The sequence below is a fragment of the Pleurodeles waltl genome, unplaced genomic scaffold, assembly GCF_031143425.1.
Source record: "Pleurodeles waltl isolate 20211129_DDA unplaced genomic scaffold, aPleWal1.hap1.20221129 scaffold_70, whole genome shotgun sequence".
Taxonomy (NCBI): Eukaryota; Metazoa; Chordata; class Amphibia; order Caudata; family Salamandridae; genus Pleurodeles; species Pleurodeles waltl.
In genome coordinates this window covers 1,445,810-1,469,525 of record NW_027150391.1, presented here as the reverse complement: position 1 = coordinate 1,469,525, position 23,716 = coordinate 1,445,810, and the positions used below count along the sequence as shown (strand labels likewise).

At 43.1% G+C, this 23,716-nt stretch overlaps 1 non-coding gene across 1 annotated transcript; it reads right to left on the bottom strand.

Moving 5' to 3' along the window:
• Window positions 1-21,625: 21,625 nt before the first annotated feature.
• TRNAL-UAA (transfer RNA leucine (anticodon UAA)) lies at window positions 21,626-21,708 on the bottom strand. The gene has a single exon. It is a non-coding gene; the product is annotated as a tRNA-Leu (tRNA).
• Window positions 21,709-23,716: the final 2,008 nt, after the last annotated feature.

Sequence of the window (23,716 nt, the reverse complement as noted above, 5' to 3'; positions counted from 1 at the left end):
ATGGTGATGACGCAGAAAAGAAGGTCTAACAAATATTCATATATCATATAATCAAAATCGTATAAGGTAGTGTGATTTTAGCAAAGAAAATAATGTACGTAGGAAATTGTGCCCATGGGGTAGTTCGCCATCATTATAAACAGGCTTCATTAATCATGAAGAATTGACAAATGTAGTAATCCGTCATAATTGCAAATGTATTCTATGATTTTCTTGTCGAAACTGTTATATGCTTAGCTTAAATTTAGCAGAGGCTTTGGCATAGTTGCCTGGTCTCAAATTTTAACTGCGTGTTTTCTTATTTGCATTAACAAAGACATTATTTTACTTTAAGGCTGTATTTTTCCAGTAGAGATGACTAATACACTTATCTCAAGGTTTCGTGCTAGGCTGGTTTCATCCTCTTTAAAGCAAGGTCAGTTTCTGCAGGTGCGGACAATAAAAGCACTGATACCGAAATAATTGGCAAACTTTGTTGCAACTTGTGTTCCAAGGCTCCAAGGACGATGTATGCATAAATGAGTACTAGGAGAAAGACACTATTCTTTGGTCAAATTGAAGCCACCCTATGAACCCTCCAATGGAAGACCCTGAAGAATTTGGAATGTTTCTTATTTAAATCCACCGGACAAAGAGAAGCCAGCCATTTTTCCTTGATGCCAATTTTGAAGCCAAATGCCAGAGGCCATCTTAGATGACATCTTGATGCCCTTTTCTCTATTCCAGAGAAAGGGACTTTGGGAATTCTCACCCTAGAGACTTTAACTTTAACATTGCCCCGTCCTGTCCATGTAGTAACTTTTGCCCCATTCTCCTTGCTACCGCAAGGAAACCTGCCTTAACTTTGCCCCTTTGAAATCTGCCCCATGCTGATCGAGCCAGTACCTGAAGGACGAAGACTTTTCTTGAATGCTGATTGTATTTGGTAAATATGAAAGGATAATTGTATTATGCATTGTGTTTTCCTTCCTAGGTACCAACTGCTATTTTTGATAGGGCCCAAGCTAGAAGCTTTCTAAATTTGTGTTGACTAAATTCGTTTTGCATGAAGCCCCACATGCCAATGCTAATTAGAGGTTAGTTGAGGTATTCATCTGATGCACCATGCTGAATTGAAATCTTGTTATGCTGACCGATGTATGAAATTAGTCAAGTTCAATTGCTTATATTAGTGATTTGCATTGCTATAACAGAGTGTATTATATTTCAGATTTTGCGTAGATTGCGTTTCTTCCGCTGTTATGGACAGCTAGTAATGTTCGTATACATATATCATTTAATTTTGAGACTCATATATATTGTGTTAGCTTTGTTAATATAGGGAAAATAAATTCATTAACTTTTAATAAACTGGTGTGGTTATTCATGACTGAAAGGTCATGGTGCGTCAAAATACCGACTGTTATTGATTCCTAATGTGTTATTTTGATCTATTAATTAAATATTGGGTATCGATTACAATAGTTATTGATTATTGATTTAAGTGATCCGACTATTCTAGGATGAGGAGAGCCCAACTCGCTTAAAAGGTTCCCCGAACTCCAGCGTGTCCAAGTACAAGTAATCTATAAGGGCTGGACGCGCTATCAGTAGATGGTGGCAGAGGATGGTTTCGCCCCTAGGGACCCCATCCGAACAATAGACGGAGTCAAGTTAGAATTTCTTTGATAGAACAAGTTGGAGAGATGATGATGCCCTAAATCCCCAATGACTTTCCCGGAATCTCGGAGCTTGCGAATGGAGGAAATGGAGGTGTGAGAATGTTTTCGGCGTTTCTAGTGACGGTATGAATGAAGTTAGGGTTTCGCGCTTGCAAAGCTTATGCCGCAGATGAATTGTGAAGTTTGTGAGGATTTTTAGGGGGTTGCAAACTCCAAGTAAAATTTTAGAGGAGTGACACTCCAAAGTATGAGAGTAGGGAAGTCGTCGAACTTCACATGTGTATAGCGCTTTGCGCAGGAAAAAATTGTCCATGTGGTTGTTGATGTTGAGACGGGCCCTGCGAGGTCAAGAGACTCCGGAGTATGTTGAAAAGTGTATGAGACACTTGATTGATGTTGTAATCTTTTCGGTTTAATAGGTTGATCGGGCGTGGTCAACGAGTCAGTATGAATATTGAGGCATGAAAGAAAATTTTCGACTTTGAGATTTGACGAATTCTAAGGCGCGCTAGAATAGTTCATTGATCAGTTGAGAGTAAAGTTTGCGGGTCAAATTTTGCTTGCGAAAGTGGGAAACCGAGAAAGATGGAATAACTGCCGAGGCTAGTGAAAAATCCCTAAGGTTTCTGAAGCGATTGTATTACCCTTCCTGTAGTAAACCGACAGATTTGTTTTCTTCTTTTTGGTTAGTGCTCGCGATATATTGCGGAAATTTAGTTTTGAGTGAAGTTGAATGAAAGAGGACAAGCTGCAGGACTTTGTCAGCCACAGTGTGTGAGTGTGACGTCACTAGGAGCCGCGCTGGGATAGGTTGGTTGGTGAGAAGGGTCGCGCACGGATTGGACACAGTCCGTGAAGCGCAAGTGGTGGGGAAAGGCAAGAGAAGAGTATTCCGGGAATTAAAGTCACTTATTGATTACATATTTTAGAAAAATAAAAGACGGAAAGATGAAATTTTTCAAAGCATTTAAGAGTGCCTTGAGGGGAGATGTATATATTAAAGCAAATGTAGGAGAAGAAACACCGCCTGAGGGTACACCAGCTAACATTGTGATTGAAGAAAAGGGTGTCGCACCATGTCTTTGGCTAAAGTAATGGTGCATATTAACACAAAAGCATGGAAGTGTAGCGTTCCCTATCCACGGGTCGTTTAATCTAAGAGTTTTGGAGAATTTAAGATTTGCGCTATACGACATGAAAGTACCTCCAAGACCAGCACAATTTGAAGCGCTAGCAATTTGGGAGCTAATGGCTAGAAATCAACAACAAAAGAAATTTGAAACAAGAGTGAGAAAAGTAGAAAAGACACTAGCGGATGCTAGATGGGATAGTACTCAAAAGGTTTGGAGATCTAAGCCTAAATTGAAACCTGTCAATGATTATCAGCCGCAGGTTCAAAGGCGCTGTTGCGATGAGCATAATATGGAAATGACTTCTAGTTTAATGGCGCAGGGAGGACAGAATTATCAAAGACCGACATTGATTCAAGCCGAATCAACACAAATTTTGATGCCTCAAAAGCAGATGCAAGAAGGGCTGAGGTACATTCAAACAGCAGAAAACCAGTTAGATATGCCAGCAATGATGAACCATAATGTGGGAATTAACATGCCACAGAATTCGGGGAACAGACAGAATCCAGACACAATATCTCTGCCTATCACTGTAGGTCCGCCAGTACCATTGTACGTACAGGCAAAGCCGAATGTATGCGACCAAGGGGTAATAACACAAAATGAGACAGGAAGGAGATGCATAGAAAATACCCAAGAAACGACTCCGGTAGGTACACTGCTAAATAGATCTGGGTCCTTGTTGGAATTTAGTCTAATTCCAGCTTGTGGTCCGTCAACTGTGGTAAGGTCAGGTCCACCACTAATAGTACCGTTAACTTAAAAAACAGAAACGTTACAGAAACCATCAGTAGCAGTTGATGTAAGTGCTACATTGATGGGACTGAACGCTCAACAGTTGACACAATGGTTGAACAGCCTGAACTCCCCACAGAGTACACCCAGTGGAAAAGGGGAAGAATATTTGAATAAAATAAGATTGGGCATGGAAGCAGATGAACTAGTAGAGGGAACAAAGGGTTTGAACAGGTTAGAGTCATACACAGAAGAAGAGCTGAGATATATGTGCCCTAGAATTACAAGAGAAGTAAGCAGCATACATAAGAAATTACAAGAAATTGCAGACAGGAACAAGATCGATATAGGTAAGACCAAACATTTGAGCAGAAGATACAGGTTAGACTTTGAGACAAAAGATTTCGAACACATGAGATCTGCAGGGATGAAAACACACCTTAAAGAGATACTGCAAAGCGCGCAGGTCTGGAGATGTTTAGACAAGTGGAAAAGTAGATGGTTAAGAAAAAGGACAAAAGGAAAGAAAGTACCCCAGATCGGGATGAAAAAGCACAACAGAATGACGACCTGATAACCATGTTGCCAATGAGAGAAGCAGCAGGAGGAAAACTTGTACATGTACCGTGGCACAGATGCGATATTCAATCCTTTACGGATGATTTCCCTAAATTAAGAGAAAAAACGATCGAATGGTATCAGCAAACAGATAGATTTGTGAAACTCGCAAAATGTCTTTGGGAAGACCTGAATACTTTATTCGAAATTGTGATTCCGGCAGATTTGTGGGAAGATTGTAAGAGGGCTGTAGGTTGGCCAGCAAGTGAACCAGAAAGAGATAGGGACACAGGAGCACCATCACCTACGGTAATGAGTTTATACCATAAGGTGATAGAGCACTTGAAAACAAAGGTTGCGTCGAAAAATGTGGATTGGCAGAGGATTGACAGAACGGCACAAGAAGTTAAAGAGTCAATACATGCGTACTATGAGAGATTGTTGAAAGCGTTTAAAAATTACAGTGGCACAGAAACGATTGAGGCAAAGGACATGCTCCATTTTGTGTTCAGATTTGTGGAAGGGTTGAGACCCGAGATCAGTCAGATGATTAAAATGCATTTGATTTGTTGGTAGTCAAAATCGATCTTCGAAGTGTTGAACTATGCAAAATACTGCAGTGATGAGATTGAGACAAAGCAGAAAAGGTTGAAAGAAAAAGTGATGGTGATGCAGCTTATAGCAGCTCAGATAGGTTTGCAAGGTTTTCAACAACAGTTGCCGCAGCCGCAACAGCAGGGAAATGCTATGTTTCAGCCACAGATGAGAGGCAGAGGCCAAGGAGGTTTTGTGAATAATGGTCCTGATTTAAATACTGTTGTGGTTCCAAATGGTATACAGGCAATGAAGAAGGTGATGCCATGTCATACGTGCGGAATCATCGGGTATTGGAAACGGGAGTGCCCAATGATTTTGCAGGAAGGTGTAGGTTAGCAAAACAATGATGTCAATGTATTCCAGAATATGAGAGGACCGAAATTGAGAGGTCCAAATCCACATTTTTTAAATAATGTAAATCAGATGCAGGGTTTACAACCCATACAACCGCAGCAGGTGCAAATGCCCCGTGTACAAATGGTACAATCGCAGCCAATGCAACAGCAGTTTCCCATGGTACCTAATCAGCAAATGCAAATATCCTTAGCACCAATGAATCAGCAACAAGTAATGCTTCCTCAACAGGTCGCGGGTCAAGGAATGAACCAAAATGACGCAGTACACCAATTCCCGTTACACAGTGAGAATGGAATAAACGATGCGTGGGAGAGTGAAAGTTCAGATGAGGAGGGAAATTGTATGCTTGCAGTATCCTTGGAAGTTGATCAAAAGGGTCTGTATGTGGAAGGAAGAGTTATGGGTCACCGTGTTTCATTCTTGGTTGACACCGGAGCTACACGCTCTACGGTCAGAAGTATCGAAGTACCACATTTTCCACTTTCTGGGAGAACAGTTCAAGTAGAGGGAGTAGCAAATAGGTATCTGACAAACCCAATCACAAATCCAGTGCAAGTCAGAATTGGTAACTATCAAGGGTCACATAAATTTGTGGTGTGTGACTCAAGCCCGATATCACTATTAGGGAGAGATTTATTGTGCAAATTGGGATGCTCAATTGTGTGCTCAAATGATGGGATTAAAATTCAGACAAACAGTGACGAGGAAGAAGAGGACTGTTTAGGAGGGGACAAAGTGGAAACTGTCGATGAAGAGTATCCCCTGATTACTATTTATCCAATGCTCACTGAAGCAGATATTCCTGCTGAGTTACAGGAAACAGTTGGAAAGGAAGTATGGGATATGACAGAGAAAGAAGTGGGATTGGTCAAAGGAGTGGAACCAGTGAAGGTGACTGTAAAACCTAATGTAAACTTTCCCCAGGCACCACAATACCATATGTCGCAAGACACCCTCATGAAAGTCACCCAACTCATTGATGAGTTTGTGAAACAGGGAGTACTGAAAGAAGTGCTAAGTAGTCCATGTAATTCACCAATCATGGGACTAATAAAACCAAGTGGAAAGGTCCAAATTGTTCAAGATTTGAGAAAAATAAATGACATAATAGTCAAATGTTGTCCCGTGGTACCAAATCCAGCTGTAATAATGTTTCAAGTTCCCTGTGATGCAGAGTGGTTCTCAGTCATCGACTTGTCACAAGCGTTCTTTTCTGTGCCTCTTCATGAGGACAGCCAATTTCTCTTTTGCTTCAAATTCCCGGACAGGGTCTACAGTTGGTGTCAAATTCCTCAAGGGTTTTCAGAGTCACCATCAATTTTCAATCAAATTCTAAAGAAAGACTTGGAATCATCGGAATTACCTTTTGAATCAACCTTGGTACAGTATATTGACGATTTGCTGATCGCATCCAAGACAGAAAATGACTGTACGGTTGACACTATTGCCCTATTGAACCACTTGGGAAGGAATGGACACAAAGGGGGTCATTCCGACCCCGGCGGTCAAGGACCGCCGGGGCCGGGGATGCGGGAGCACCGCCAACAGGCTGGCGGTGCCCCGCAGGGCATTCTGACCGCGGCGGTTTGGCCGCGGTCAGACAAGGAAAACCGGCGGTCTCCCGTCGGGTTTCCGCTGCCCTGGGAATCCCCCATGGTGGCGCAGCTTGCTGTGCCGCCATGGGGGATTCCGACCCCCTCACCGCCATCCTGTTCCTGGTGGCTCTGACCGCCAGGAACAGGATGGCGGTGAGGGGTGTCGTGGGGCCCCTGGGGGCCCCTGCAGTGCCCATGCCAATGGCATGGGCACTGCAGGGGCCCCCGTAAGAGAGCCCCACTTTGTATTTCAGTGTCTGCTTTGCAGACACTGAAATACGCGACGGGTGCCACTGCACCCGTCGCACATACCCACTCCGAAGGCTCCATTCGGAGCCGGCTTCCTCGTGGGGAGGGGTTTCCCGCTGGGCTGGCGGGCGGCCCTCTGGCGGTCGCCTGCCAGCCCAGCGGGAAAGCCAGAATGGCCTCCGCTGTCTTTTGACCGCGGAGCGGCCATTTGGCGGCTCCCTCCAAGCGGGCGGCTCCCGCCGCCCGCCGGGCTCAGAATGAGCCCCAAAGTGTCCCCTTCAAAATTACAGTTCTGCCAGAAGAAAGTGAAATATTTGGGTCACCAAATAGAGAAAGGGTCGAGAAGAATTATGAAAGAAAGAATAACAAGTGTACTTCAAATGAGTCCACCGAAGACGAGAAGTGATGTGAGAAGGTTTTTGGGAATGGTGAGCTACTGTCGCCAATGGATTCCCAATTTCTCGGCTCTAGCTAAACCTTTGCTGAAACGGACCCAGAAAGAAGCGCTGGATGAAATAGTGTTGAAAAGAGATGAAATGGATGCTTTTATTGAATTAAAGGAATGCATGTGCAGAGCTCCAGCTTTAGGTATGCCTGATTACACAAAGCCATTCACGTTGTTTTGTCATGAACGTGATGCATGTTCCTTGTCTGTCTTGACTCAAGCCCATGGTGGCGTAAACAGACCAGTAGCATATTTTTCAGCTACTTTGGATCCAGTCGCAGCAGCCTTACCAGGGTGCTTGCGTGCTGTAGCAGCAGTTGGTATCAGCCTAAATCAGAGTGAAGGAATAGTGATGGGGCATCCTTTAACAGTTATGGTCCCTCACTTATGGTCCCTCACTCGGTTGAAATACTTTTGACACGTTTCCGAACGCAGCACATGACCGGTGCTAGACTTACAAGGTATGAGACAATAATTCTGGGATCACCTAATGTGCAGCTGAAAAGGTGCACTACGTTGAATCCAGCAACTTTGTTTCCCAGTGAAAATGTCGAAATTGATAACGCTGAAGATATCGAGCACGACTGTCTTCAGGTGACTGAATTTTGTACAAAACCAAGACCTGATATCAAAGACATCCGATTGGAAGAAAATGATCAAATTATTGTTGATGGTTCATGTTTAAGAGATGCGCTAGGAATATTGAAAGCAGGATATGCTGTATGTACAATAACAGGTGTTCTGGAAGCATCTTGGCTTCAAGAAGTTTACTCTGCACAAGTAGCGGAACTAGTAGCCCTTACTAGAGCTTGCCAACTTTCCACGTTAATGAAAGTCACCATTTACACTGACAGTCAGTACGGTTTTGGAATAGTACATGATTTTGGACAATTGTGGTCACAGAAAGGCTTCATGACCTCTTCAGGATCACCAGTGAAAAATGGTGAAAGAATAAGAGAACTGTTACACGCTATCCAGTTGCCAGGGGACGTGGCAGTGGTAAAATGCAGTGCACACTCGAAATCACAAGAATTTGTTTCTCTGGGAAATGGATATGCAGATCAAGTCGCGAGGTTTTGCACATTGAACTGTATATTGCTCAGAGACGAATGGAACTTGATAAATGAGCCAGAACTTGAACCAAGTGAAGCCTTTGCTTTAAAAGTTGTAGATACGATTAAAGAATTGAAATTCCTACAAAATAATGTCAGTAAGGATGAGAAACTCTCATGGAGTAAATTACAATGCATAAAGAAACCAGATGATTTGTGGGTTTCAAGTGAAGGGAGATTGGTTCTACCGGATAGTCTTTTAACGCAATTGGCCAGGTTGTATCATGGACAAGCCCACCTTGGAAGGGATGCCATGATTAGACTATTCAAAATTGATTGGTTTAACCCCAAATTTCGTCAAGTTGCTGAAGCAGTTTGCCATCGTTGTGTCATTTGCCAACAAATGAATGCAGGGAAGGGAACAGTAGTAAATTTGAGCCACATTGGAAGAGCAGGTGGGCCATTCAGCAGGATGCAAATGGATTTCATTGAGATGCCTGTGCATGGAGGCTTGAAATATGTGTTGGTGATTGTGTGCATTTTTAGTCACTGGATTGAAGCATACCCTACACGCAGAAATGACAGTCTTACAGTTGCCAAATTACTCTTGAGAGAACTAATACCAAGTTTCGGATTCCCGATCTCTTTAGAATCAGATAGGGGAAGTCACTTCAATAACGAAGTAATCAAATTACTGTGTGCAGCGCTGAACATTGAACAAAAGTTGCATTGTAGCTACCGCCCTGAAGCATCAGGACTAGTGGAGCAAATGAATGGCACATTGAAATCGAGGATGGCAAAAATATGCGCATCCACAAACTTGAAATGGCCTGACGCATTGCTCTTGGTGTTAATGTCAATGAGAAACACACCTGATAGAAAAACTGGACTATCGCCGCATGAAATCCTCATGGGCAGAGCCATGATACTCCCAGCAGTTCCTGCAAATGCTCTTGTAAATATTATAGATGATATGGTGTTGGACTACTGCAAAGGTCTGACTGATGTGGTCCGCTCTTTTTCTCACCAGGTGGAGGCAACCACCTTGCCACCGATCCAAGGTCCAGGACACACCCTGAAAGCAGGTGACTGGGTCGTGATAAAGAAACACGGGAGGAAGTCGTGTCTGGAACCCCGTTGGAAAGGACCTTTCCAAGTGATTCTGACAACTACCACCGCTGTGAAGTGTGTGGGAGTTCCCAACTGGATTCACACCAGTCACACGTAAAGGGTGACGTGTCCCACAGAAGAGGAAGTTGAAGCGCTGAAATTACCAGTGACTGACAAGAGAGTACCAGGCACTGAGACAGGACAAAGAGAACCTGGAGGCAAACAAGCAGAAATAGAGGAAGGGGAAATATTTTCTGAGGAAGAAACAGCTGATCCATTTGAGGAGAACGGAGGAGAAACATCAGGGAGTGACGACGATCCTGAAGGTGACAAAGAGCCTGCGACAGGTGAAGAAGCAGGAGAGCCTGATCATAGGAGGGCTTTCCCAGAAGCAGACGATACAGGAAAAGAAAAAGAAAACCTGATTGACCTCCTAGGGGGAGAAAAGGAGGCGGGTCAGAGTGAAATCGTTCAGCCTCTTCCAGAACCGGTTGCAGGTCCATCAGGTGAAAACTGTGCGAAATGGAGACAAAGCATATCACCAGTGAAATTAAGGACTAAAGAAATATTAAACGAAAGTGAAGGGCCAAAGTTGAAAGAGAAAAGAAAAGAAGTGTCTGTCGCAATAACAACACCAAGTGAAGAGAAAGACCCAGCCAAGGAACACGGCACCAGCGAGAGAGAATCAAAAGAAGATGCAAAATTGAAAAGGAAAAGAATACTGAGCAGAAGATATTCTGGTCCGGTGTGAGCATACGTAGCCACTAACGATTGGTCAGACGAATTTCTATCTCTCAGTCTCGAAAACGAAGAAGCAGAACAACACTTTGGTACTTGAGAAATGAAAATTCCATGAACATTACCGAATAAGACATTGACAACTTGATTGACTTTGAACTGGATAAGACATTGATAACCTGATTGACTTTGAAAACGATTTTGAGACAAAGCTGCTAAACCGATAAGAGACTAAGCTGCTAAAGAAAACCGTGTGAACATTGAACTCATTCAGCTTTGAATATATATCTGCAAATCGATTTGATAAGGTGCCTTCAACTTTCTGATTCTATATAGATCATGCCAGGCAATAATACAAAGGGACATAAAACGAAGTGTTGTAAATACGTTTGTATAGGTCTAATAACTGCATGTGTACTAATAATTATAGCAATAGTTCTTGGAATGCATTGAAAGAATGAAAGAGACGCGAATGATGCTTCTACTTCTAAACCTACTACTGAACTAACTCCTCAGCAGAAACTCGAACAAGACGAGAAATATTTACACAACAAGAAAGAATTGTCCTCAAACGTTTTCTATCGCTTGCTGAATGAGTATGTTGAGACAATGGATGCGAAAGATTGTTATGTGTGCACACAAATACCTACCTCAGTAAAAGAAGGAGTGACATATCATAGCATGGCTCTTACGTATGGAATTTCATGTAGTTTATTGATGACCAGAGTTTATGGCCAGGAGTATATTCACTACTTTTATTCCAATTATGATGTTGTATTTGCATATGTCCCCATAATAGAGCTCTTGAGTAAAACAGCAAGAGATTATTATATAAAGTTAGTTAGGGGTTTCTTTGAGCCATTGTCACCTTTTCACACAGCTTACGCTCACAGAGAAAACCTTCCATGCTTGCTTTCACCGATGGAGAAAAGTTTTTTAGATCACACTGACGATAGGAGGAAAGTGGGGAAGGAGAAATTAGAAAGGGAATTACACAAAAGGACATCTGTAGATAACTATGCTTTTGCCGCGATAAAGACACAAGGGAAACTAGCTTTAGATGCAATACATGTAGGGAGGCTTTGTGTATATAGACCTAAATCATATTATGACACGATCTTTGTGGGAACAAGTGAATGTAAACATACGTTTTTGTTTCAAGCTAAGTGGACGTTCATGCTGAATGGACAAGACCCAGTTATTCCAGGGGTATATTATATTTGTGGACTTAACGCCTATTATCGTCTCCCAAAGGGATGCTATGGGAAATGTTATTTGGGAATAGTATTTTCAAAGATTTATCAATTAGATGACTTAAAGAAATTCCCAAAGCTGTCTGAATCACATCATGTTCAGAAAAGGGAGACAGCTTCTGGTGTGGTAGGAGATATATTTGGAGCAATGATTCCTTCAGTAGGAGTCATATTGAATTCAATCAAAATACAAAAAGATGTCTACTATTGTGGATAACATGTTGACAAAATTCTCAGGAGCTATAATCCTGATGGATGCTGAACTTGCTGCAGAAAGAGCTATGACTCTTCAAAATCGACTTGCTTTAGACATTCTTTTAGCAAAGGAAGGCGGCGTTTGCAAAATGATTGGTGCACGTCACTGTTGTTCTTATATTCCGGACAACAGCGGCCAAATTAGGAAAATGCTTACAAATTTAACTAACGAAAGTGCAGATTTGAAGGAATTGAAAGAACCAGGAGTGTGGGAAAAGGATTTGCTTCCGTGGGAAATTGGCTCAGCAACATTTGGAATGGATTGTTACTGAAAATAGTAAAAGGAATATTAATAGTATTAATTTGTTTAACAGGTATTTGGGGAATATGGAAAGCTATTAAAATATTGAAAACAAGAAACAAAAGGAAAAGGGAAGAGAAAGAACAAAATAAAATGGTAGAAATATACAGAGAAAAATCAAAGGGAACCAAAAGAAAGAGGTAATTGACTGAAATGCCAAATTACTAAAACAGAATTTTAATGGAATAAAATTTGTGGTGGAAGATTTGATGTGATGACATAATTAGTCATCAGAGGAGGGATTGATGATGCAGAAAAGAAGGTCTAACAAATATTCATATATCATATAATCAAAATCGTATAAGGTAGTGTGATTTTAGCAAAGAAAATAATGTATGTGGGAAATTGTGCCCACGGGGTAGTTCGCCATCATTATAAACGGGCTTCATTAATCATGAAGAATTGACAAATGTAGTAATCCGTCATAATTGCAAATGTATTCTATGATTTTCTTGTTGAAACTGTTATATGTTTAGCTTAAATTTAGCAGAGGCTTTGGCCTAGTTGCCTGGTCTCAAATTTCAACTGCGTGTTTTTTTATTTGCATTAACAAAGACATTATTTTACTTTAAGGCTGTATTTTTCCAGTAGAGATGACTAATACACGTATCTCAAGGTTTCGTGCTAGGCTGGTTTCATCCTCTTTAAAGCAAGGTCAGTTCCTGCAGGTGCGGACAATAAAAGCACTGATACCAAAATAATTTGCAAACTTTGTTGCAACTTGCAACTTTGTTCCAAGGCTCCAAGGACGATGTATGCATAAATGAGTACTAGGAGAAAGACACTATTTATTGGTCAAATTGAAGCCACCCTATGAACCCTCCAATGGAAGACCCTGAAGAATTTGGAATGTTTCTTATTTAAACCCACCGGACAAAGAGAAGTCAGCCATTTTTCCTTGATGCCAATTTTGAAGCCAAATGCCAGACGCCATCTTAGACGATATCTTGATGCCCTTTTCTCTATTCCAGAGAAAGAGACTTTGGGAATTCTCACCCTAGAGACTTTAACTTTAACTTTGCCCCGTCCTGTCCATATAGTAACTTTTGCCCCATTCTCCTTGCTGCCGCAAGGAAACCTGCCTTAACTTTGCCCCTTTGAAATCTGCCCCATGCTGATCGAACCGGTACCTGAAGGACAAAGACTTTTCTTGAATGCTGATTGTATTTGGTAAATATGAAAGGATAATTGTATTATGCATTGTGTTTTCCTTCCTAGGTACCAACTGCTATTTTTGATAGGGCCCAAGCTAGAAGCTTTCTAAATTTGTGTTGACTAAATTCGTTTGCATGAATCCCCACATGTCAATGCTAATTAGAGGTTAGTTGAGGTATTCATCTGATGCACCATGCTGAATTGAAATCTTGTTATGCTGACGATGTATGAAATTAGTCAAGTTCAATTGCTTATATTAGTGATTTGCATTGCTATAACAGAGTGTATTATAATTCAGATTTTGCGTAGATTGCGTTTCTTCCGCCGTAATGGACAGCTAGTAATGTTCGTATACATATATCATTTAATTTTGAGACTCATATATATTGTGTTAGCTTTGTTAATATAGGGAAAATAAATTCATTAACTTTTAATAAACTGGTGTGGTTATTCATGACTGAAAGGTCATGGTGCGTCAAAATACCGACTGTTATTTATTCCTAATGTGTTATTTTGATCTATTAATTAAATATTGGGTATCGATTACAATAGTTATTGATTATTGATTTAAGTGATCCGACTATTCCAGGATGAGGAGAGCCCAACTCGTTTAAAAGGTTCACCGACCTCCAGCGTGTCCAAGTACAAGTAATCTATAAGGGCTGGACGCGCTATCAATGGTTACATCCAATGGCACAGTGCTCATGTGCCGAGGACGAAACCATTATGTCCTCGGCACTGAGCTCAGAGGGAGCGCTAGCGCTCCCTCAGTGGACTTTCCTCCGACCCCCCTAAGGCAGGGATGGAAGGGGAAGGCCTTGCCCTTCCACCCCACCCCCCCCGAACCCTTCAGTGATGTCTGATGACCTCAGCGCACATTCGCGCGCTGACCTCATCAGAGGCCACTTCCCCATCGCGCTGGAAGCTGACGGAAGCGAAATGCAAAGCATTTCTCTTCCGATCATGGGACGGGGGCCTGAGAGGTCCTTCCCTTTGAAGTCTCTCAGAGCATTTCAGAAGCCGGATCGTAAAGCGATCCGGCTTCTGAAATGCCCACTAGTCACCAGGGATTTCGTTTTTAAAAGGAAAATGGTATGAGGGGACGACCCCTTCAGCAAGAGCCGCTCCCCCAGGGGGGCAATATTTTTCAAGCCCCTTTATGCCTATTTTTGGTAGGCCGATCTGCCCCCAGGGGGGCAGAAACCACCAGGCGCCAGGGTTTTTTTTTTTGGGTGTGTGTGTGGGGGAATTTATTTTATGCCATTTCTTGCCCCATTCTGAAACCTCGAGGCGCCAGGGATTATTTTTGTTGTTGTTTTTTTGTTTTGTTTTGTTTTTTAGAGGTGGGGAGCGACCCCTTGGGCAAGGGTCACTCCCCTAGGGGACAAATTGTTTTTAGACCATTTCGCCCCCCTTGGGGCAGATCGAATGATTTTTGTTAGGCCAATCTGCCCCCAAGGGGGGCAGAAACCACTAGGCACTGGGGATTTTTTTTTTGCGCCAATTTCACGCAAGGGGAACGACCCCTTAGGCAAGGGTCGCTCCCCGGGGGGGGGGGGGAATTTATTTTAGGCCATTTCTGCCCCTCCCCGAGAGCAGATCGGCCTATTGTTATTAGGCCGATCTGCCCCCAGGGGGCAGAAACCTCTAGGCGCCAGGGATCATTTTTTTGTTTTGTTTAGTTTTTTAGAGGTGGAGAGCGACCCCTTAGGCAAGGGTCGCTCCCTTGGGTGGCAAATTGTATTTAGATCATTTCTGCCCCCCTTGGGGGCAGATCGGCCTATTTTTGTAAGGCCAATGTGCCCCCAAGGGGGGCAGAAACCACTAGGCACCGGAGATTTTTTTCTTAGCGCCAGTTTCACGCAAGGGGAGCGACCCCTTAGGCAAGGGTCGCTCCCCGGTGCGGGGGGCAAATTTATTTTAGGCCATCAGAAACCACTTAGGCACTAGGGGTAATTTTTTTTTTTTTTTTTATAGAGGTGGGGAGCCACCACTTAGGCAAGGGTCGATCCACTGGGGGGCAAATTGTATTTAGACCATTTCTGCCCCGTTGGGGCAGATCAGCTGATTTTTGTAAGGCCAATCTGCCCTAAGGGGGGCAGAAACCACTAGGTACCGGGGATTTTGTTTTTTTGCACCAATTTCACGCAAAGGGAGCGACCCCTTAAGCAAGGGTCGCTCCCTGGGGGGGGGGGAGAATTTATTTTTGCCCATTTCTGCTCCCCTTGGGGGCAGATCGGCGTATTTCTATTAGGCCGATCTGCCCCAGGGGGGGGCAGAAATCACTTAGTCACCAGGGATTAGTGTGTGTGTATGTGTGTGTTTTCTTTAGGGGGGCAGCCCCTTGGGTAAGGGTCGCTCCCCATGGGGGCACATTACTGTTGGCCATATCTGCCCCCCTTGGGGGAAGATTGGCCTATTTGTGGAAGGCCCATCTGCCCCAAGGGGTGGGGCAGAAAGCCCACGAGAGACCAGGGAAGTTTTTTTTTTCAAAATAAGAGGGTGGGTGTATGGCCATACCCCCACCCCAAATAAATGGGGCCAAAGTTGTTCAGTGGGCAGATGGGGCAATTACCGCTGATCCACACCCCGGGGGCAGAAAGTCTACTAGATGCCATGGAATTTAAAAAAAAAAAAATAGTGGGGCAGTGGCCTCCAACCAGTATGGGCCTGGCCAGGGGTGTGGAATTTATTAAAATATCTACTTGTCCAGGGGACAGGTTGCTTCTCAAATCTACTTGTCCTGTAAAAAGATCTACTTGTCCCTTTGGTGCCATGTAGTGTGGCGACAAATTATGGCAGCAATTAATAGCCTCTCTGATTATGCCAGGGCTACTACCATAGTATGGCTTGAATACTTGGAGTTTCAATCCCTACTGTAGAAATTTCCTTATTTTGCCACCTTTCTGCAGATCTGCATACTGGGGCTGGAGGAAGCAGTAAGCAATAGTTCCAGGGCTGGAATGCCTTTGAGTCTGCAAACCTACTAACCTGCATGTTTTAAAGATTTTTACCAGCTTCTCTCTAATATTTTCCCATAATAAGAAAGGTTGGACATTTACTCCTGACAATGGCAGAATTAGAACTTCTTCCAGGGTTGGGAAGAAAGTGGCTGGAGGGAAAATGAACTTGCAAATGCTCAATAGATTTTCACATGAGCAAATCTACACATCGTATTTACCCACGCTAAAATACAGTTCACAAATATTTTATAGGGGTACGACATATACCATGGGTGCACTTTTGTGACTTTCTTTAAGAATTTGGGGCCACAAGTAGGTAGGTTCAGATTTGTGACCTGCAAATTGCGAGTCGCAAATCTGAATGTAGGATGGTGTCCTTGACACCATCTGTGATTCGCAAGGGCTTCGCAAATGCCCACATCATGAATAATCATGAGGTGGGTCGCAATTTGCGACCCCCTCACGAATGGTGGCCTGCTGGAGACAGCAGACCACCATGTCTGTGACTGCTTTTCAATAAAGCTGTTTTTTTTGTAATGCAGCCCGTTTTCCTTAAAGGAAAAAGAGATGCATAACAAAAACGAAAAATGAAACGTTTTCGTTTCATTTTTTCAGAGCAGGCAGTGGTCCGCAGGACCACTGCTTGCTCTGAAAAAATGTTTACAGTGACATTCACAATGGGAAAGGGGTCCCATGGGGATCCCTTCCCTTTTGCGAAAGTGTTAGCACCCATTTGAAATGGGTGCAAACTGCGATTGGTTTGCGCCCGCGTTCGCGGTCACAAAACAATCCTACATTGCACTGCGAGTTGCAATTAGGAAGGGAACACCCCTTACTAATTGCGAGTCGCAAACCCGTTTTGTGATTCGGTAACCAGGTTACTGAATCGTAAAACTGGGTTTGTGCATCGCAATGTGCTTTTTGCACGTCGCAAACAGCGAAAGTCGCTGTTTGCGACATGCAAAAAGCTACCTACATGTGGGTCTTGGTCCCTAATTAGGTCTGGTGTTAACAAAGACATTTTGTTTTTATTAAACTTCTATTTCTCTCTCTTTCGGCTGGCTTTACTGTGAGTGATCGCATTCTGCTCTTCCACAAGGAGCATATTGCCACACAAAGTAGTTTTGTTCAGTGTCAGGAACTAAAGTGGCAATCAGTGACGTAACGAAACTGGAGGGTGCCCCTTTGCAAAGAACATGGAGGAGCCCCCTCTCCAGACTCACTCAGGGCAGGTGCTGTGCTGACGGGGCCCCTGGAGGGCGGCTGCGTGGCCTTTGTTATGCCGCTGGTGGCAACGTGTGCTTTAAGAGTTCAAAAACTTTTTGGGGGGGTTTTGCCAATGTTTGTTACAATGTTGAGGGCCTGGTAGCTCCCACAACAATAAAGTGTTACAAAAGCCATGTCAAAACAAGACACGCATTGATGAAACTAAAAGACTTATAAAAATATGTCAGATCAGTTGGCTTTGTCAGTGTTTGTTTATTTTCATGCTTACCATAATCGTGTTGAAAATGGTTACACTAATTTTCCATTAGAAATATTTTTGGGAAATACTAGCATGCATCAACACATTTTACTAAATGACACTTCATTTGCATATAATCAGAGAGCATTCTGGGAGCATTATACTTAGCCTCTTAGCCTAAACTTTTCAAACATGTGTGTACACGTTTTTTTTTTTGTACTGGAACCAACGTCAGTAGTGAAGTGTGACCTTAAAACATTTATTTACAGCACGCACCCTAATAATGAAGGCTTTCAAATAATGAACCATAAATACAAGTTTGAACAGCATTATCCTTCGAAAACACAATACCTCAACTGCAGAGAGTTCAACTTTCTGTAAACAGGCAGCCAAAGGGTTTGTGCTTGGAGATGGTTACCCCAACTGAAGGGGGTAACAGTCTTTCAGCTCTCCCCGCACCCTAAAACATCTTATCCCACAGCAAGCAAGAAGACATTTGATTATTTTAGGTTTTGATTTTACATTTGGGCCATGAGAGCTTGGCTAACTCTCAAATTCGTCCCACTTGGAATGATGAGGGCTGCACTTTATGGACTTTGGGACGCTGCCATGTAGAAAAATCCACAAGACCTAGACACATCTGAAAACTAAACATCTGGGTGATTCCAGGGTGGTGTGTTTCACATGCACCCCCCACCATTTTCTTACCCACAATGCCCTGCAAACCTCCAACTTTACTGGAAATCACACATTTTTCCCACGTTTTTGTGATGGAACCTTCCGGAATCTGCAGGAATCCACAAAATTCCTACCACCCAGCACTGTCTCATCTAGACCGATAAAAATTCTGCTGCACTTGTCAGCCTAAAATTTTTTTTTTTCAAACTGCCCTTTTGAACCCGCTTTGGTTCCCCCTCAATTTTGACATGTTTTTGGCTCTTCCCTTTCACAAGCACTTGGCCCACCTACACAAATGAGGTATCATTTTTACCAGGAGACAGAGGGGAACGTTGGGTGGTATGAAACTTGCCCCGGTGCAGTGATCCCACACAGAAATGTGGGAGAAATGTGATTTTTTAGCTAAATTTCAGGTTTGCTGAGGATTCTGGGTAAGAAAACATTGGGGGATCCATGCAAGTCACACCTCCCTGGACTCCCTCAGGTGTCTAGTTTTCAGAAATGTATGGGTTTGGTAGGTTTCCCTAGATGGCTGCTGAGCCCAGGACCAAAAATGCAGGTGCACCCCCGCAAAAGTTTTGTATTTGATAATTTTGATGTCTCCACATGGTGTTTTGGGGCATTTCCTTTCACGGGCAGTAGGCCTACCCACAAAAGCGAGGTACCATTTTTATCAGGAGACTTGAGGGAACGCTGGGTGGAAGGAAATTTGTGGCTCCTCTCGGATTCCAGAACTTTCTGTCACCGAAATGTGAGGAAAAAGTGTTTTTTTTTTGGCCAAATTCTGAGGTTTGCAAAGGATTCTGGGTAACAGAACCTTGTCAGAGCCCCACAAGTCACCCCATCTTGGATTCCCCTACGTATCTAGTTTTAAAAAATGCACAGGTTTTTTAGCTTTCCCTAGGTGCCGGCTGAGCTAGAAGCCAAAATCCACAGCTAGGCACTTTGAAAAAAACAGCTCTGTTTTTTTTTTGTGAAAATGTGATGCGTCCACGTTGTGTTTTGGGGCATTTCCAGTCGCGGACGCTAGGCCTACCCCCACAAGTGAGGTACCATTTTTATCTGGAGACTTGAGGGAACGCTGGGTGGAAGGAAATGTATGGCTCATTTCTGATTCCAGAACTTTCTGTCACCGAAATGTTAGGAAAACATGTTTGTTTGCCAAATTTTGAGGTTAGCAAAGGAGTCTGGGTAACAGAACCTGGTCAGAGCCCCACAAGTCACCCCATCTTGGATTCCCCTAAGTGTCTAGTTTTCAAAACTGTGCAGGTTTAGTAGGTTTCCCTAGGTGCCGGCTGAGCCAGAGGCCAAAATCCACAGCTAGGCACTTTGTAAAAAACAGCTCTGTTTTCTTTGTGAAAATGTGAAGTGTCCACGTTGTGTTTTGGGGGATTTCCTGTAGCGGGCGCTAGGCCTACCCACACAAGTGAGGTACCATTTTTATCAGGAGACTTGGGGGAACACCGAATAGCAAAACAAGTGTTATTGCCCCTAGTCTTTCTCTACATTTCCTTCCAAATGTAAGACAGTGTGTAAAAAAGACCTCTATTTGAGAAATGCCCTGTAATTTACATGCTAGTATGGGCACCCCGGAATTCAGAGATGTGCAAATAACCACTGCTTCTCAACACATTATCTTGTGACCATTATGGAAATACAGAGGTTTTTCTTTACACCTATTTTCCACTTTTTATATTTCAGCAAATGAATTGCTGTATACCCGGTATAGAATGAAAACCCATTGCAAGGTGCAGCTCATTTATTGGCTCTGGGTACCTAGGGTTCTTGATGAACCTACAAGCCCTATATATCCCCGCAACCAGAAAAGTCCAGCTGACGTAACGGTATATTGTTTTAAAAAATCTGACATCACAGGAAAAAGTTACAGAGTAAAACGTGGAGAAAAATTGCAGTTTTTTTCACCTCAATTTCAATGTTCTTTTATTTCAGCTGTTATTTTCTGTAAGAAACATTTGTAGGATATACACAAATGACCCCTTGCTGAATTCAGAATTTTGTCTACTTTTCAGAGGTGTTTAGCTTTCTGGGATCCAGCATTGGTTTCTCACCCATTTCGGTCACTAACTGGAAGGAGGCTGAAAGCACAAAAAATAGTAAAAATGAGATATGTCCCGGTAAAATGTCAAAATTGTGTTGAAAAATTGGGTTTTCTAATTCAAGTCTGCCTGTTCCTTGAAGCTGGGGAGATGGTGATTTTACCACTGCAAACACTTTGTTCATGCCATTTTCAGGGAAAAAAACACGAGCCTTCTTCTGCAACCCTTTTTCCCATTTAAAAATAAATAAGTAAAATTGTCGCTGTATTTTGGCTAATTTCTTGGTCTCCTTCAGGGGAACCCACAAAGTCTGGGTACCTCTAGAATCCCTAGGATGTTGGAAAAAAAGGACGCAAATTTGGTGTGGGTAGCTTAAGTGAACAAAAAGTTATGAGGGCCTAAGCGCGAACTGCCCCAAATAGCCAAAAAAAGGCCTGGCAGCGAAGGGGTTAAGAAATTCTTGACGTGATAGCTAGAATTTTTTTTATTGACAACAAACACTAACAAAAAGAAAACCATAAGCACTACTCTGAAACGGATGTGCATCGAGTTGGGGAATGATAATGTGTATGGATTAAAAGGCTTCAACTTTAACAAATGTGCTGATATATGTATATATATACTTTGTTCTTGCAGTTTTGTGCTTTTAAAGTTCTTTCCACATTCATGTGATTTCAGACTTTTTCACCTGTGACCTAATGTTTTACTTGTGATATTTTTCAAAGAGTGCTTGATGGGTGCTGTTTTAATCTAACATTTCCAGTCTGTAATATCTTTAAGGAGTGAGCTACAACCCTTGTTAGGTTTGTTCTTTCTACCAATTCATAGTGAGCTGCTGCGTGAAGCTGGGCTCTGGCTGTCAGTGCAGCTTCAGAGAAGTAAAGGTGACTGCTGACAAACTCACTCTTGTCACAAATCATGACTGCAGCTCCTGGGGTCAGCCTTGTAAGACCCCCAATAAAAGCTTCCGGTGCGCTCGCGCATGTTACCTCTCAGTCGAACCTGGAACCGGATGCGGGAAATGTGTCTCTTTCCAGAGTCACCGATTTATGTTTTTCAAGTTCTACAAAGAAACGTGTCTCACAGGTGCTCGTCACCCACAAACACCAGGGGGCGCTGCACTATGATTTCTGAGCTTGAAAAATACATAACGAAATGATATCTATTTCAGATAAAAATTATGTTAAGTTTTTATTGATACAGTGGATAAACAGTAACAATGAGATAATTTAGTAACAAGAAGCACATTAGGCTGAGAGCAAAATCTCTACCAGAAGTGGGGCTCGAACCCACGCGGACACATGTCCATTGGATCTTAAGTCCAACGCCTTAACCACTCGGCCATCCTGGTATCCATATGTGGTATTGTGCCAGTCCTTCTCACAACTTTCAGACGTGTGTGTGATGGCCTCAGTTTTTATATTTCTATTGTTATTAGTGTAAAGAAGAACCGAATTTTCACATAAGGGGCGCTGTTAATCAGACAACAGCCATTTCACAAACTAACACTTCTGAATTACACTCAGTCACTGAGCAGCATGTCACGGTGTGAGCTGTGTGTACCTGATGGAATTGTGGCGCTTGGAAGGCTCAGCACCGGCGCTACAGCGCTTCACTAACTTGCACTCTACCCCGTGTGTAAACAAGATCCTGTCCGGTGACTCCCCTGAGGCCCCCCCTCTGAGCACCGGGCTAGGAGCAGGACCTGTCACACGTGGAAATTACACATGAGATACATATCTTCTCACACAGGTGATGGTACCTTGGAGGAGGGAGGAGCCTGGACTCGGCCTCACATCAACTCAAACATGTCCACTGATGCGGAAGTGACCGAAGTTTAACAGTGGGGTCACTTTTAGCTGTGGGAACAGATTCTTTATGTGATGAAATGTGAGGGGCCAGACAGGAAACTACACTCATTCATGGCAAACAATATGTTGAAACCAGCTTTTCATTGTAGGTAGGGTGACCTGGCATCCCGGGTTTGCAGGGACAGTCCCTGTTTGTTTCTCACCAGCTGTCCCAGCAGACTTGGGGAAATGTAGCTTTAGAGCTGGTTTTTAGAGAGGGTCGCCTGAAAACAGTGAGAGATGCCTTTTTATATTTTCCAAAGCAGGATCGTTACCAGCTGTTATTAGCAGCTGTTATAAGAAAGCAATTTAATTAACAGGCATTATACTGGCTTTAAAAATTGCATTTTATATATGTTCTAAGTGCCTCTTCTGTAATTCTACGCTGATGAGCGCTGTTATTCTGTGTGCTCAGTTGAAGTAAAATTGTAGTTCTTCTATTTTAGTGAAATGTCCCGGTTTTTCGCTTTAAAATTCTGGTAGGATGTAAAAATCAGAAAGGGTAATTGGGAGCTGTAGTGTTGGAGGCCCAAGGCCCTCATGCTACTAGTAAAGGTGGCACGGACACAGCATAGTGGGTTCGTACAACTGGCCAAGGGCACGTGCGTCCGCCCTCTTTTATTTGCAGGGTCACATGACTGACGACACCTGTGATGGATGGGTGTGGGGTGAGTGTGGAAGCCAGCCCTTGGCAGAGTGGCTAGTGGAACACTAGAATGTGTCCAGTCGGACACTACATTCTTCCCAAACTTTATTGAACATCAAACAACCAAGTCCAACCTGTAGGAGGCTGGCCTGGCTTGTAGTGGGTACCAAGGGGTACTTACACTCTGTACCAGGTCCAGTTATCCCTTATTAGTGTAGAAGAGGTGTTTCTAGCAGCTTAGGCTGATAGAAGGTAGCTATGGCAGAGCAGCTTAGGCTGAACTAGGAGACATGCAAAGTTCCTACTATACCACTGGTGTCATATGCACAATATCAGATGAAAACACAATACACAGATATACTAAAAATAAAGGTACTTTATTTTTATGACAATATGCCAAAAGTATCTCAGTGAGTACCCTCAGTGTGAGGATAGCAAATATACACAAGATATATGTACACAATACCAAAAATATGCAGTAATAGCAAAAGGAAGTAATGCAAGCAGTGTAAAGTTACAATAGATTGCAATAGGAGCACATAGGTATAGGGGCAACACAAACCATATACTCCAAAAGTGGAATGCGAATAACGTATGGACCCCAAACCTATGTGAGCTTGTAGAGGGTCGCTGGGACTGTAAGAAAACAGTGAGGGTTAGAAAAATAGCCCACCCCAAGACCCTGAAAAGTAGGTGTAAAGTGCACCTATATTCCCCAGAGAGCACAGAAGTCGTGATAGGGGAATTCTGCAAGAAAGAACAACACCAGCAATGCAACCAAAGTGGATTTCCGGACGAGAGTACCTGTGGAACAAGGGGACCAAGTCCAAGAGTCGCAACAAAGTCGAGATTGGGCAGATGCC